Source organism: Salmo trutta, chromosome 7, assembly GCF_901001165.1.
Source record: "Salmo trutta chromosome 7, fSalTru1.1, whole genome shotgun sequence".
NCBI lineage: Eukaryota > Metazoa > Chordata > Actinopteri > Salmoniformes > Salmonidae > Salmo > Salmo trutta.
In genome coordinates, this window is record NC_042963.1 from 31,202,158 (window position 1) to 31,218,959 (window position 16,802).

Genomic DNA, 16,802 nt, shown 5'->3' on the forward strand with positions numbered 1-16,802 from the left:
TACTTGCTGTATAAGCCCTGTTTTACCCTAGTTGAACTACCACCCAGGTATACATAGGTAACAAATAGCCTAGAGCAGGGTTCCCCTACTGGTGGGGGAACAATTATCATGTTAAATTGTTGGACATAAAAGACTGTATAAACACCAGCAAATTAGATCCAAGTGATTTATATTTTGGAAATCTGTTCCAAAGTATTCCGTCGCATAATCAGTGTAGATGAAGAGGAGGAGACAGGTTAAAGAAGGATTTTTAAGTCTTGAGACAATTGAGACATGGATTGTGTATGTGTGCCGTTCAGAGGGTGAATGGGCAAGATGAAAAAAAATTACTGGGTTGAGTGTGTCAAGAACTGCAACTCTGCTGGGTTTTTCACGCTCAACAGTTTCCTGTGTGTATCAAGAATGGTCCACCACTCAAAGGACATCCAGCCAACTTGACACAACTGCTGGAAGCATTGGGGTCAACATGGGCCAGCATCCCTGTGGAACACTTTCGACACCTTGTAGAGTCCATGTCCCGACAAATTGAGGTATTTTTCTGAGGGCAAAAGGGGGTGCAACTCAATATTAGGAAGGTGTCCTTAATGTTCTGTACACTCAGTGTATGTGATTGCATACAAATGTTAGAAAGGTTTAACATTTATTATGTTTTAGTCGAATGATATCTGTTTGGGCGCAATATGCAGTCTACAAATAATTTGTAATTACGTTCTGGCCCCCTGACCATGCGCTCCAGAAGTGCTGGTACCATGGTTCATGAGCTGAAATAAAAGATCCCAGAAATGTTCCATACGCACAAAAATATTATTTAGCTTAAATTTGGTGCACAAATGTGTTTACATCCCTGTTAGTGAGCATTTCTCCTTTGCCAAGTTAATCCATCCACCTGACAGGTGTCCTATCAAGAGCTGATTAAACACATTATCATTACACATGTACACCTTGTGCTGGGGCCAATAAAAGGTTACTATAAAATGTGCAGTTTTGTCACATAACACAATGTCACAGATGTCTCAAGTTCTGCGTGAGCATGCAATTTGCATGCTGACTGCAGGAATGTTCACCAGAGCTGTTCCCAGAGAATTGAATGTTCATTTCTCTAACCCACTTCCGAAGTTGTTTTAGAGGCTGGCAGTATGTCCAACCAGCTTCACAACCGCAGACCACGTGTAACCATGCCAGCCCAGGACCTCCACATCTGACTTCTTCACCTGCGGGATCGTCTGAGACCAGCCACCCGGACAGCCGATGAAACTGTGGGTTTGCACAACCAAAGAATTTCTGCACAAACTGTTAGAAACCGTCTCAGGGAAGCTCTTTTGTGTGGTCGTGGTCCTCACCAGGGTCTTGACCTGACTGCAGTTCGGCGTCGTAACTGACTTCAGTGGGTAAATGCTCACCTTCGATGGCCACTGGCATGCTGGAGAAGTGTGCTCTTCCCGGATGAATCCCGGTTTCAACTCTACCGGGTAGATGGCAGACAGTGTGTATGGTGTTGGGTGGGAGAGCGGTTTGCTGATGTCAACGTTGTGAATTGAGTGCCCCACGGTGGCGGTGCGGTTATGGTATGGGCAGACATAAACTACGGACAACGAAAACAATGACATTTTATTGATGACAATTTGAATGCACAGAGATACCGTGATGAGATCCTGAGGCCCATTGTTGTGTTATTCATCCGCCGCCATCACCTCATGTTTCAGCATGATAATTTTATTTTTTATTTTTTATTTATTTCACCTTTATTTAACCAGGTAGGCAAGTTGAGAACAAGTTCTCATTTACAATTGCGACCTGGCCAAGATAAAGCAAAGCATTTCGACAACATACAAAAACACAGAGTTACACATGGAGTAAAACAACATACAATCAATGATGCAGTAGAAAAAAAAATAAGACTATATACAATGTGAGCAAATGATGTGAGATAAGGGAGGTGAAGGCAAAAAAATGCCATGGTGGCAAAGTAAATAAAGTATGGCAAGAAAAACACTGGAATGGTAGATTTGTAGTTTGAAGAAAGTTAAAAGTTAAAATATAAATAATATGATGCAAAGGAGCAAAATAAATAAATACAGTAGGGGAAGAGGTAGTTGTTTGGGTTAAATTATAGATGGGCTATGTACAGGTGCAGTGATCTGTGAGCTGCTCTGACAGCTGGTGCTTAAAGCTAGTGAGGGAGATAAGTGTTTCCAGTTTCAGAGATTTTTGTAATTCGTTCCAATCATTGGCAGCAGAGAACTGGAAGGAGAGGTGGCCAAAGGAGGAATTGGCTTTGGGGGTGACCAGAGAGATATACCTGCTGGAGCGCGTGCTACAGGTGGGTGCTGCTATGGTGACCAGTGAGCGGAGATAAGGGGGGACTTTACCTAGCAGGGTCTTGTAGATGACCTGGAGCCAATGTGTTTGGCGACGATTATGAAGTGAAGGCCAGCCAACGAGAGCATACAGGTCGCAGTGGTGGGTTGTATATGGGGCTTTGGTGACAAAACGGATGGCACTGTGATAGACTGCATCCAGCTTGTTGAGTAGGGTATTGGAGGCTATTTTGTAAATGACATCGCCGAAGTCGAGGATTGGTAGGATGGTCAGTTTTACGAGGGTATGTTTGGCAGCATGAGTGAAGGATGCTTTGTTGCGAAATAGGAAGCCAATTCTAGATTTCACTTTGGATTGGAGATGATTGATGTGAGTCTGGAAGGAGAGTTTACAGTCTAACCAGACACCTAGGTATTTGTAGTTGTCCACAAATTCTAAGTTAGAACCGTCCAGAGAAGTTATGCTGGATGGGCGGGCAGGTGCAGGCAGCGATCGGTTGAAGAGCATGCATTTAGTTTTACTTGTGTTTAGGAGCAGTTGGAGACCACGGAAGGAGAGTTGAATGGCATTGAAGCTCGTCTGGAGGGTTGTTAACACAGTGTCCAAAGAAGGGCCAGAAGTATACAGAATAATGCACGGCCCCATGACGCAAGGATCTGTACACAATTCCTGGAAGCTGAAAATGTCCCAGTTCTTCCATGGCCTGCATACTCACCAGACATGTCACCCATTGAGCATGTTTGGGATACTCTGGATTGACGTGTACGACCGCGTGTTCCAGTTCCTGCCAATATCCAGCAACTTCACACAGGCATTATCGAGGAGTGGGACAATATTCCACAGGCCACAATCAATAGCCTGATCAACTCTATGTGAAGGAGATGTGTCACGCTGAATGAGGCAAATGGTGGTCACAACAGATACTGACTGGTTTTCTGATCTACGCCCCTTCTATTCCCAGTCATGTGAAATCCATAGATTAGGTCCTAATAAATATATTTCAATTCACTGACATTTTTGCGTTTATATTTTTATTCTGTGTATACATAGCTTAGTGTAGCCCAGTAGTAGAAACTACTGTACATGGAACATTCTATCCAGAACACTTAGCTGAGAACCAGCAGGTGTCTGCTGCTCTTTATACAGTCCCTCAACAAAGAGGTAACTGGCATCTGTCTGGGATAGTCTGTGGCGGATGTTTTCTGAGGTGCGTCATGTGTCTGTATCTGTGTGCGCGTGTAGTTTTTTTTGTGTGTGTGTGTGTGTAAATAAATATGTGCCTCAGTCTGTGTGTGGGTGAAGAATAATAATAATAATTCTTTCAAGACATTTTAGCTTTTCATTGTTTTATTAATTCATAAACATTTTGAAAAACAATTCCATTTTGGCATTATGGGGTATTGTGTGTAGGCTAGTGAACAACAAAAAACAAAATTTTATCAATTTTAAATTCAGGCTGTAGGTCAAGGGGTGTGAGTACTTTCTGAAGGCCCTGTACATTATCTACACTGTGTGCTTTAGGAAAGTATTCAGATCCCTTGACCTTTTTCAACATTTTGTTACTTAAAGCCTTATTCTAAAATGGATTACATAGTTTATTGTCCTCATCAATCTACACACAATACCCCATAATGACGAAGCAAAAGCAGGTTTTTAGAAATTTTGCAAATGTAAAAAATTAATAAAAAAACCCCCGGAAATATCTCATTTACAGACCCTTTACTCAGTACATTGTTGCACCTTTGGCAGCGATTACAGCCTTGAGTCTTCTTGGGTATGACGCTACAAGCTTCTCCAATTACTCTCTGCAGATCCAATTACTCTCTGCCTCCTTGCTCGCACACGCTTTTTCAGTTCTACCCACAAATTTTCTATAGAATTGAGGTCAGGGCTTTGTGATGGCCACTCCAATACCTTGACTTTGTTGTCCTTAAGCCATTTTGCCACAACTTTGAAAGTATGCTTGGGGTCATTGTCCATTTGGAAGACCCATTTGCAACCAAGCTTTAACTTCCTGACTGATGTCTTGAGATGTTGCTTCAATATATCCACATTATTTTCATTCCTCATGATCTATTTTGTGAAGTGCACCAGTCCCTCCGGCAGCAAAGCACCCCCACAACATGATGCTGCCACCTCCGTGCTTCACGGTTGGGATGGTATTATTTGGCTTGCAAGCCTCCCCCTTTTTCCTCCAAACATAATGATGGTCATTTTGTTTCATCAGACCAGAGGACATTTCTCCAAAAAGTACGATCTTTGTCCTCATGTGCAGTTGCAAACCGTAGTCTGGCTTTTTTTATGGCGGTTTTGGAGCAGTGGCTTCTTCCTTGCTGAGCGGCCTTTCGGGTTATGTCTATATAGGACTCGTTTTACTGTTGATATAGATACTTTTGTACCCGTTTCCTCCAGCATCTTCACAAGGTTCTTTGCTGTTGTTCTGGGATTGATTTGCACTTTTCGCACCATAGTACGTTAATCTCTAGTGGACAACGCGTCTCCTTCCTGAGCGGTATGACGGCTGCGTGGTCCAATGGTGTTTATACTTGCGTACTATTGTTTGTACAGTTGAACATGGTACCTTCAGGCGTTTGGAAATTGCTCCCAAGGATGAACCAAACTTGTGGAGGTCTAAATTTTTTTTCTGAGGTCTAAGCTGATTTCTTTTGATTTTCTCATGATGTCAAGCAAAGAGGCACTGAGTTTGAAGGTAGGCCTTGAAATACATCCACAGGTACACCTCCAATTGACTCAAAAGATGTCAATTAGCCAAACAGAAGCTTCTAAAGCCATGATATCATTTTTCTGGAATTTGCCAAGCTGTTTAAAGGCACAGTCAACCTAGTGTATGTAAACTTCTGACCCACTGGAATTTTGATACAGTGAATTATAAGTGAAATAATCTGTCTGTAAACAATTGTTGGAAAAATGACTTGTCATGCACAAAGTAGATGTCCTAACCGACTTGCCAAAACTATAGTTTGTTAACAAGAAATTTGTGGAGTGGTTGAAAAACTCCAACCTAAGTGTATGTAAACTTCTGACTTCAACTGTATGTGTTTTGGTAAAATAAATGTTTTTGTTCTATACTATAAAATACTGACAACAAAATATTGTCATTTAGAGCATTTTTTTGCAGAAAATAACAACTGGTCAAAATAACAATAAAGATGCAGTGTTGTCAGACCTCGAATAATGCAAAGAAAATAAGTTCCTATTCATTTTTAAACAACACAATACTAATGTTTTAACTTAGGAAGAGTTCAGAAATCAATATTTGGTGGAATAACCCTGATTTTCAATCACAGCTTTCATGTGTCTTGGCATGCTCTCCACCAGTCTTTCACATTGATGTTGGGTGACTTTATGCCACTCCTGGTGCAATTCAAGCAGCTCAGCTTTGTTTGATGGCTTGTGACCATCCATCTTCCTCTTGATCACATTCCAGAGGTGTTCAATGGGGTTCAGGTCTGGAGATTGGGCTGGCCATGACAGGGTCTTGATCTGGTGGTCCTCCACCCACACCTTGATTGACCTGGCTGTGTGGCATGGAGCATTGTCCAGCTGGAAAAACTATTCCTCAGAGTTGGGGAACATTGTCAGAGCAGAAGGAAGCAAGTTTTCTTCCAGGACAACCTTGTACGTGGCTTGATTCATGCGTCCTTCACAAAGACAAATCTGTCCGATTCCAGCCTTGCTGAAGAACCCCCACAACATCACCGATCCTGCACCAAATTCCACAGCGTGTGAGAGACCAGGAGAGGCCTACAAGCCACAGTCTCACACCCACTGTAGAATTTGGTGGATGATCGGTGATGATCTGGGGGTGATGAACTTATTTTCTCTGCATTATTTGACGTCTGACAACACTGCATCTTTTTAGTTATTTTGACCAGTTGTCATTTTCTGTAAATAAATGCTCTAAATGACAATTTTATTTTGAATTTGGGAGAAATGTTGTCAGTAGTTTATAGTATAAAACAAAATGTTCATTTTACCCAAAGACAGACCTATACATTTTAAAACCAGAGAAACTGATCATTTTTTCCAGAGCTAGTGACCATTGTTCTATGACTCTTTCTTTGTCCATAGGGCAAGCACTTTCTCTAAGGTGCAGGGTAGAGTACCAGGTGGTAGCCGGCTAGTAAGAGTTTTCAAGTTGAGGACTTCTGCCCTTTGTGATTGACTCGCCCATCTCAAGATGTTCAGTTCTATGTGCAGGCAAAGCCTGCGCAGACCTTGTGTTTAGCCAAGCTGACAGCAGCTTAGCTGCAGCTGGCTAGCCAATCTAGTGGATATTTCTGTCAAATCAGTTATGGCAAGATCACAAGAGCCAGTGTCTGGAAGGTGTTTCATAAGACAGTCGTTGTACAACGCCTTGCTACGAAAGTAACTTGCAACTTAGTTTCAATGTTTTATCACATCACCATGGAAACAATATTAACTACTGCGAGTTGAATGCCTGCATCGTTCAGTCAGCTCAGCTGTCCTACAACACAATATTCTATAACTGGCTAGTTTTGTCTCGTCTCTCCTGATATCCGCTGTTAGACCTTTCCCATGGAGACAAATCCCAGAACTACTATCCCTACAGGTGTAGGCTACATGTGAACATGGCACAAACATGGTCAGCTTGAGTGTAGATACATCAACTAAAAGTTGATGGGTGTGTTCGTGTTAGAGACAAAAGATTCTGCTGTACATATCATATTGATGTTCTTTATAAAGACCCTTTACCTAATACGTCAAAATCAGTTGTGTGTAGAGTACCACTTCAGCTGTCTAACCAGAGCTAGGATTATATTTCTATTTCTATGGTATATTTTCCCAAATCTAAGGATTTGACTGTCTAACACACTGACATGCACAGCTCTCTGGTGAGGTTCTATCTTCAAGTCTCCCTTCCATATATGTAATTATTACAGATGATGGACATGTGCAGTCAGGTGGCAAGACGGGTGGAGTGCATGACACACCTTCCTGGATATGACAGAGTTTGCCTCATGGGTCCAGAAGGGAGTGTTCAATAACTACAGGCAGATGTGCGATGCAGGAGAATGGCACTTTTCTTGTACTGAGTAGCCTACAGAGTAATATGAGAAGAATGCAATTCTTCTGTAGATATTCTAAACAAAGTCTTTTGATAACTTTCAGGTGTGACAATTCCATGTAGAATAAACCATACTTCACATAATACTGTAGAAGCATTGTTCTGCTAATATAACAATGTGCAAATATTACACTGGTCTTTCATCTTCTATTGTCACTCACAGCTGATACAGATACTGTACTTATCAACATTTTGTCTGGTGGTGCTGGGGCTACCTTGTCAGTCGGCATACCTTCTTTTTTGGTGTCTCATATCCCCCCATTGATAGTACCATTCGATTCAATAATAACAAAATATTATAAAAAGTAATAGATATGTCTTGTATGATTATTATCGCTGAGTCCAAGGTCTCTCTCCATTCAGAGACATCAGCCTCAAGCCCGTCTGTCAGTCTGGACTCATCACATCATCTTGCAAGTCTCCCAAGTGCTGGATCCTTACAGGTATCTGTGAACACATACACACATTGTCATTGTTCTTTTACCAATGGCAGTTAGAATAGGTGATATCTGACACAAACATATACTTTGTTGAAGTTTGAACAGGTCAAACTACCTAATTCTGTTCTCTCCATCGAAGACCGGTGGTGAACAGGCTGGAGGTGAGATCTTTGCCAGAGCCCCATTGATGGGCATAGCAGCATAGATCAGCTCCTGGCCTCTCATCAAAGATACTGGTCGGTCACACACACGCCGAGCACTAATTACATTATCAATGGCGAACACTGATCAGGCTGGTGCCACCAGGCTAGGTTATACCCTGGACATTCTATGGTGAACACGGTGATCAGGTTGGTGCCACCAGGCTAGGTTATACCCTGGACATTATATGGTGAACACGGTGATCAGGCTGGTGCCACCAGGCTAGGTTATACCCTGGACATTATATGGTGAACACGGTGATTAGGCTGGTTCCACCAGGCTAGGTTATACCCTGGACATTATATGGTGAACACGGTGATCAGGCTGGTGCCAGGCTAGGTTATACCCTGGACATTATATGTTGAACACAGTGATCAGGCTGGTGCCAGGCTAGGTTATACCCTGGACATTATATGTTGAACACAGTGATCAGGCTGGTGCCAGGCTAGGTTATACCCTGGACATTATATGGTGAACACGGTGATCAGGCTGGTGCCAGGCTAGGTTATGCCCTGGACATTATATGTTGAACACAGTGATCAAGCTGGTGCCAGGCTAGGTTATACCCTGGACATTATATGTTGAACACAGTGATCAAGCTGGTGCCAGGCTAGGTTATGCCCTGGACATTACATGTTGAACACAGTGATCAAGCTGGTGCCAGGCTAGGTTATACCCTGGACATTATATGTTGAACACAGTGATCAAGCTGGTGCCAGGCTAGGTTATACCCTGGACATTATATGTTGAACACAGTGATCAAGCTGGTGCCACCAGGCTAGGTTATGCCCTGGACATTATATGTTGAACACAGTGATCAGGCTGGTGCCACCAGGCTAGGTTATGCCCTGGACATTATATGTTGAACACAGTGATCAAGCTGGTGCCAGGCTAGGTTATACCCTGGACATTATATGTTGAACACAGTGATCAGGCTGGTGCCACCAGGCTAGGTTATGCCCTGGACATTATATGTTGAACACAGTGATCAGGCTGGTGCCACCAGGCTAGGTTATGCCCTGGACATTATATGTTGAACACAGTGATCAGGCTGGTGCCACCAGGCTAGGTTATGCCATGGACATTATATGCATCTAAAGTAGAAAATAAGCAAAGAATGTATGTCAGTTTACATAAATGATGTTTCACAATTGGCTTATTAAAGTAATGAAGTGGGTTACCTTCTGTATTTGTACAAATGATGAGCCTGTGAAAGCTGTTGCCTCTGACAGGTGAATGTTTCTGGACGGATACTTGCCAACATGTGGCTGACTGTTCCATTCACAGCAATGCTCACAGTGAGGGCATGTCTGCACAATACTGGTGTGGGCCCCCGTGCTGTTCTTTATGCTGCATGTTCGGCTGCAAACTGGGCATCTCCCAAACAACTGCAACAGGCAATCTTATGAGGTGGGGTTGACTAATAGGGCCTGGGACAGGGTGATGTAATAGACAGCCAAGTGGTCAATTGCATTGTGTTCTAAAGAAAGAACAAAGCTTTTTGCTAATGCATGTCACAACCAAAACGACTCTACTGGTTGTATCTGCTTGCCTGGGAAATTAGCCTACTAGTTTGTCAAGCTAGGTATTTTTTTATAAAACTGTTCACATTTCACATAACACACATTACCTGTAGTTATTGATGGAGCCGTCTGTGTCATTAGGGCAGTAACTCTTTGTCACTATCAGAGGCCTCATGATGGCGTGTCCTTTTCATAGGAGTCGAGGGAAACTCTGTCAACAACGGAGGAGGTGTCACAAGGGTACTTGTATCGCATGAAACACTTATTCTAAGGTCTTGCCTGACAAGCAGTAAAAATAGCGAGTGAAAAGTGAATTCATTGACTTTTGGAGGTTGCTAAACCATTGCAATCACATTGCTGGACATGTTATGATACCCATCTTTGCTTTTTCTGGTAGAGGTCCCAGCATCCGTTCAAGACCAGGGGATCAGCCTGGCACCCAACTGTGCACTTTGTCTAACAGAAAAACAGGGTCAACGGTTGCCATCATCCTTCAATTATAAACATAGCTTGAGAAATAACGTAATCTCGTTAGGAAGCTAATTATATGCTTTACAGATGCAGACTGGCTCCATATTGGATTCAGGCCGGTGACAGTGTTACGCTATGTAACCAACTGTGACATGTTTTGCTATGGCCCTGGGCTGGTTTGGTTTTCTTTGTTGCTTGTTAGTACACTGTTGTAGTCAAACATGAGTTAGCTAGTACCACAATGGCTGCATCCAATATTTATTTGTGCCGTGACATGAGTTGCACCCACATTTTTGCGACTGCACTTGAAGAAACTTTCAAAGTTCTTGAAATGTTCCAGATTGACTGACCTTCATGTCTTAAAGTAATGATGGACTGTCGTTTCTCTTTGCTTATTTGACCTGTTCTTGGCATAATATGGACTTGGTATTTTACCAAATAGGGCTATCTTCTGTATACCACCTCTACCTTGTCACAACACAACTGGCTCAAACGCATTAAGAAGGAAATAAATCCCACAAATTAACTTTTAACAAGGCACACCTGTTAATTGAAATGCATTCCAGGTGACTACCTCATGAAGCTGGTTGAGAGAATACTAAGAGTGTGCAAAGCTGTCAACAAGGCAAAGGGTGGCTACTTTGAAGAATTTAAAATAAAACATACATTTTGATTTGCTTAACATTTTCAGTTACTACATGATTCCATATGTGTTGTTTCATAGTTTTGTTGTCTTCGCTATTATTATACAATGTCCAAACTTTTGACTGGTACTGTAAGTATTCAGCCCCTTTGCTATGAGTCTTGAAATTGAGCTCAGGTGCATCCTTTTTCCATTGATCATCCTTGAGATGTTTCTACAACTTGATTGGAGTCCACCTGTGGTAATTTCAATTGATTGGACATGATTTGGAAAGGCACACCTGTCTATATAAGGTCCCACAGTTGACAGTGCATGTCAGAGCAAAAACCAAGCCATGAGGTCGAAGGAATTTATCCTTAGGGCTCCAAGACAGGACTGTGTCTAGGCACAGATCTGGGGAAGGGTACCAAAGCATTTCTGCAGCATTGAAGGTCCCCAAGAACACAGTGGCCTCCATCATTCTTAAATGAAAGAAGTTTGGAACCACCAAGACTCTTCCTAGAGCTGGCCACCCGGCCAAACTGAGCAATCGGGAGAGAAGGGCCTTGGTCAGGGAGGTGACCAGGAACCCGATGGTCACTCTGAATGAGCTCCAGAGGTCTTCTGTGGGGATGGGAGAACCTTCCAGAAGGACAACCATCTCTGCAGCACTCCACCAATCAGGCCTTTATGGTAGAGTAGCCAGAAAGAAGCCACTCCTCAGTTAAAGGCACATAATACCAGCCCGCATGGAGTTTGCCAAAAGGCACCTAAAGACTCTCAGACCATGAGAAACAAGATTCTCTGGTCTGATGAAACTAATATTGAACTCTTTGGCTTGATTGCCAAGTGTCACGTCTGGAGGAAACCTGACACCATCCCTACGGTGAAGCATGGTTATGGCAGCATCATGCTGTGGTGATGTTTATAAACGACAGGGACTGGGAGACTAGTCAGGATCAAGCCAAAGATGAACTGAGCAAAGTACAGAGAGATCCTTGATGAAAACCTTCTCCAGAGCGCTCAGGACCTCAGACTGGGGCGACGGTTCAACTTCTGACAGGACAACGACCCTAATCACACAGCCAAGACAACACAGGAGTGGCTTCGGGACAATTCTCTGAATGTCCTTGAGTGGCCCAGGCAGAGCCCAGACTTGAACCCGATTGAACATCTGTCAGCGCAACGGTCTAAGGCACTGCATCTCAGTGCCAGAGGCGTCACTACAGATCCTGGTTCGAATCCAGGCTGTATCACAACCGGCTGTGATTGGGAGTCCCATAAAGCCACGCACAATAGGCCCAGCGTTGTCCGGGTTTGGCCGGGGTAGGCCGTCATTGTAAATAAGAATTTGTTCTTAACTGACTTGCCCAGTTAAATAAAGGTTTAATAAATAAAAAAATATTCAGAATTGTTGACTTTCATAAAGCTGGAAAGGGTTACAAAAGTATTTCTTAAAGCCTTGATGTTCATCAATCCACGATAAGACACATTGTCTATAAATGGAGAAAGTTCAGCACTGTTGCTACTCTCCCTGGGAGTGGCTGTCCTGCAAAGATAACTGCAAGAGCACAGTGCAGAATGCTCAATGAGGTTAAGAAGAATCCTAGTGTCAGCTAAAGACATTCAGAAATCTCTGGAACATGCTAACATCTCTGTTGACGAGTCTACGATACGTAAAACACTAAACAGGAATGGTGTCCATGGGAGGACACCACGGAAGAAGCCACTGCTGTCCGAAAAAAAACATTGCCGCATGTCTGAAGTTCGCAAAAGAGCACCTGGATGTTCCACAACGCTACTGGCAAACTGTTCTGTGGACAGATTAAACTAAAGTTGAGTTGTTTGGAAGGAACACACAACACTATGTGGAGAAGAAAAGGCACAGCACACCAACATCAAAACCTCATCCCAACTGTAAAGTATGGTGAAGGGAGCATAATGGTTTGGGGCTGCCTCAGGGCCTGGACAGATTGCTATCATCGATGGAAAAATAAATTCCCAAATTTATCAAGACATTTTGCAGGAGAATGTAAGGCTATCTGTCCGCCAATTGAAGCTCTACAGAAGTTGGGTGCTGTAACAGGACAACAACCCAAAACACAGTAGTAAATCAACAGCTGAATGGCTTCAACAGAAGAAAATGCGCCTTCTGGAGTGGCCCAGTCAGAGTCGTGACAACTTGATTTTGAAATGCTGTGGCATGACCTCGAACGGTTCACACCAGACATCTTAAGAATATTGCTGAACTGAAACAGTTTTGTAAAGAGGAATGGTCCAAAATTCCTCCTGACCGTTGTGCAGGTCTGCACCTATTGGTAGATGGGTTAACATAAAAAAAGCGGACATTGAATATCCCTTTGAGCATGGTGAAGTTATTAATTACACTTTGGATGGTGTATCAATATACCCAGTCAGTACAAAGATACAGGCGTCCTTCCTAACTCAGTTGCTGGAGAGGAAGGAAACAGCTTAGAGATTTCACCATGAGGACAATGGTGACTTTAAAACAGTTACAGAGTTTAATGGCTGTGGTAGGAGAAAACGGAGGATGGATCAACAACATTGTAGTTACTCAACAATACTAACCTAATTGACAGAGCGAAAAGAAGGAAGCCTATACAAAATAAAAATATTCCAAAACATACATCCTGTTTGCAATAAGGGACTAAAGTAAAACAGCCAAATAAATATGGAAAAATAAATTAACTTTATGTTCTGAATACAAAGTGTTGTGTTGTTTAAAATCCAACACTTTACTGAGTACCACTCTTCAAATGTTCATGTATGGGGTGGCTGCATCATGTTATGGGTATGCTTGTCAGCGGCAAGGACTAGGGAGGTTGTTTTTGATTAAAAGAAACGCTAAGCACAGGCAAAATCCTAGAGGAAAACCTGGTTCAGTCTGCTTTCCAACACACACTGGGAGACAAATTTGTATTTCAGCAGGACAATATGTTGGCTGGATGTCCTTTGGGTGGTGGACCATTCTTGATACACACGGGAAATGTGCAGTTCTTGACACACTCAACCCGGTGCACCTGGCACTTACAACCATACCCCATTCAAAGGAACTTAAATATTTTGTCTTGTCTAGTCACCCGCTGAATGGCACAAATACACAATCCATGGCTCAATTGTCTCTATGCTTAAAAATCCTTCTTCAACCTGTCTCCTCTCCTTCATCTACACTGATTTGAAGTGGATTTAACAGATGACATCAATAAGGGATCATAGCTTTCACCTGGTTTCACCTTGTCAGTCTGTATGTTATGGAAAGATAAAATGTCCCTAATGTTTTGTACACTGTGTGTACGGTCAGAAAACCTTTTTTTTACTTCTCCTGGATAATTTTCCCCCCCTGGGAAAGTAGAGAGAGAGTAGCTTGCTCGTCACCGCAGCAGGCCCCAGCGAGAAAGGTACAAGGGCAGGCAGACACTTTCATTACAGGAATCATGAGGACTTCACTGAATGTCCAAATCATGATTTTAGCCTCCTAGAAAAATAGGACGATTTGATTGAAGATGACCATGTATACTGAACAAAAATCTAATCGCAACATGCAACAATTTGAAAGATTTTACTGAGTTAATGTTCATAGAAGGTTATCAGTCAATTGAAAGAAATTCATTAGTCTATGGATTTCACACGACTGAGCAGGGGCACAGCCAAACATAATTAGTTTTTTTCCCCACAAAAGGGCTTTATTACAGACAGAAATAATCCTCAGACGATTCTGTAGGTGAAGAAGCTGGATGTGGAGGTCCTGGGCTGGCATGGTTACATGTGGTCTGTGGTTGTGAGGCCGGTTGGAGGTACTGCCAAATTCTCTAAAACAACGTTAGAGGTGTCTTATGGTAGAGAAATGAACATTCAATTATCTGGCAACAGCTCTGGTGGACATTCCTGCAGTCAGCATGCCAGTTGCATGCTCCCTCAAAACTTGAGACATCTGTGGCATTGTGTTGTTATTACTATTTTCCCTATCCCTAATCCATACTCTCATTCTAACCTTAACAAAAAACCTAATCTTAACCTTAACCCTAGCCTCTAACCCTAAAACTAACCCCATCTCCCCTAAACCTAATTCTAACCCTAACACTAATTCTAACCTTAACCCTAAACCCCCTAGAAATGTGTTGGTTCCCTTGTGGGGACTAACAAAATGTCCCCAGTTGGTCAAATGTTTGTTTGTTTACTATTCTTGTGGGGACTTCTGCTCCCCACAAGAATAGTTAAACATGTCCACACACACACACTGAGTTCAGATGATCTGATCACATGTTTGTCTGTAGGCGTGTGTGTATATTTGTGAGTGTCCTCTCTCCGGTCACACCCCTCCCCCTTTGGCACAGAGGGTTTTGTTTCCCCACCCCTTCTCCACCCCTCAGAGGGAGAGGGGAGGGAAGGGCAAAGGGGCTAGACTGCGCTATGGAATTTGGGCAAAGGTTTGACTTGTTGTGTACTCAGTTGTGAGGGGGGAGAATAGTGGTGGTTAGTTAGGTAGAGGTTGGCTTGGTGTGTGTGTGTGTGGGGGGGGGGTTCATTTGAGTGGCTCAATCTGGTTCTCGCCCTTTAGCCTTTCGCAGTGGGAGAACCTGCCACATACACTCTCCCACCCTCAGCCCAGTGGGTGGTGTTGGCATCTGGCCCCGGGGTCCTTCCTCGGTGGGGTCCTCCTGGGCTCTATAGGCCCAGCCCCAGCCAGGAAGGGTGGTGGTGGTGAGTGGACTCCAGCCCTGCTCTAGCCCCACAGCGCTGGTTATAGTGCAACGGGTCGCTGTGAACCTCTGTCTGTGTGAACCTCATAGCCCTTGTCCCCTCTCTTCTTTCTCTTCTCCACTCTCTTCTTCCCTGTTCTGTCCCATTTCTCTTCTACTGTCTCTTCTCTCAAATCCTCTCTCTCTGTCCCCATTCTATCTGTACCCTTATCTTCTTCTCTCCTCTCAAATCCTCTCTCTCTGTTCCCCCTTCTATCTGTACCCTTACCTTCTTCTCTCCTCTCAAATCCTCTCCTGTCTTCTCTTTACTCTCTACCCCACCTTCTTTCCTCTCCTCCTTTGTTCCCTCCTCCCCCAGTGCTGTAGGCCTCATAAGGAGGAAAAGCAAACCGTTGTAGAGGTTTTGAGTCTAATAGAGCCTAGTAGAGCCTAGAGTGGAGCCTAGGGGCCTCCCTCCCTCCATCATCTGCCTGCATGGTAAACAGGACATGTTCTCTCTTTCATGAATGAATGTGTTGATCAACTACTCTCCACCAGAGTAAAATTGGTTGTGGGTGCTGTGTGTGTGTGTGTATATGTGTGTGTGTCGTCTCTGTCTCTCTGTCTCTGTCTCTCTCTGTCTCTCTCGCTGTGTGTGTGTCTCTCTCGCTGTGTGTGTGTCTCTCTCAATTACATTTGCTTTATTGGCATGACGTAACAATGTACATATTGCCAAAGCTTACTTTGGATATTTACAATAAGAAAATAATTGTCAACAGGACAACAGTAACAACAATAACCAAGGGTCAAAATAACCATACATTCAACAATAACAATAGCCATACAGTAGAGGACATGTGCAGGTTGATTGGTCTGTCAGACACTGTCCCTCATCTTATGGCAGGCAGCAATGTAGTGTGCTGCCAACCCACAGCTCTCTGCGTCCTCCCCCAACAGGACGAGTAGCCTATCCTCATCAGAGAGGTCTTTGAAACCTTGAATAAGGGTTTCAAATATTGGGAAATGACACTCTCTAATTGTTTTATATTTTTTACATTTTGTCAGGAAATGCAGCTCCGTCTCAGGTTCTGCTGTTGTGCAGTGGTTGCACAGCCTTTCCTCTACAATGAGCCAGGTTTTCCTGTGTCTACCCTTCTCAATGGCAAGGCTGTGCACACTGAGCCTGTACTTTGTCAAGGTTTTTCTAAGGTTTTGATCAGTAACTATGGTCAAATAGTTAGCCACGGTGTACTGTCGATTTAGGGCCAGATAGCACTGCATTTTGGTTTGTGTTTGTGCTTGTGTTTCCCAATAAGCAATGTAGTTTTGTTTTGACTGTGTTGTATTTTGGTTTATTCTGATTGATTGAATGTTCTGGTCCTGATGCTTCAGTGTGTTAGTAGAACAGGTTTGTGA

The 16,802-nt window shown here is 43.2% G+C and overlaps 1 protein-coding gene across 4 annotated transcripts in view; it reads left to right on the top strand.

Annotated features, from left to right (window-relative positions):
* The window catches only part of klf8 (Kruppel like factor 8), a 95,843-nt gene that overhangs the window by 12,047 nt on the left and 66,994 nt on the right, over positions 1-16,802 (top strand). The window contains exon 2 of one of the 4 annotated variants that reach the window (XM_029758570.1): positions 7,793-7,872. The exons of the other annotated variants lie outside the window; for them this stretch is intronic. The gene's annotated coding sequence lies outside the window, so the exon portion shown is untranslated. The remainder of the gene's footprint in view (positions 1-7,792; positions 7,873-16,802) is intronic. 4 annotated transcript variants of the gene reach the window in all.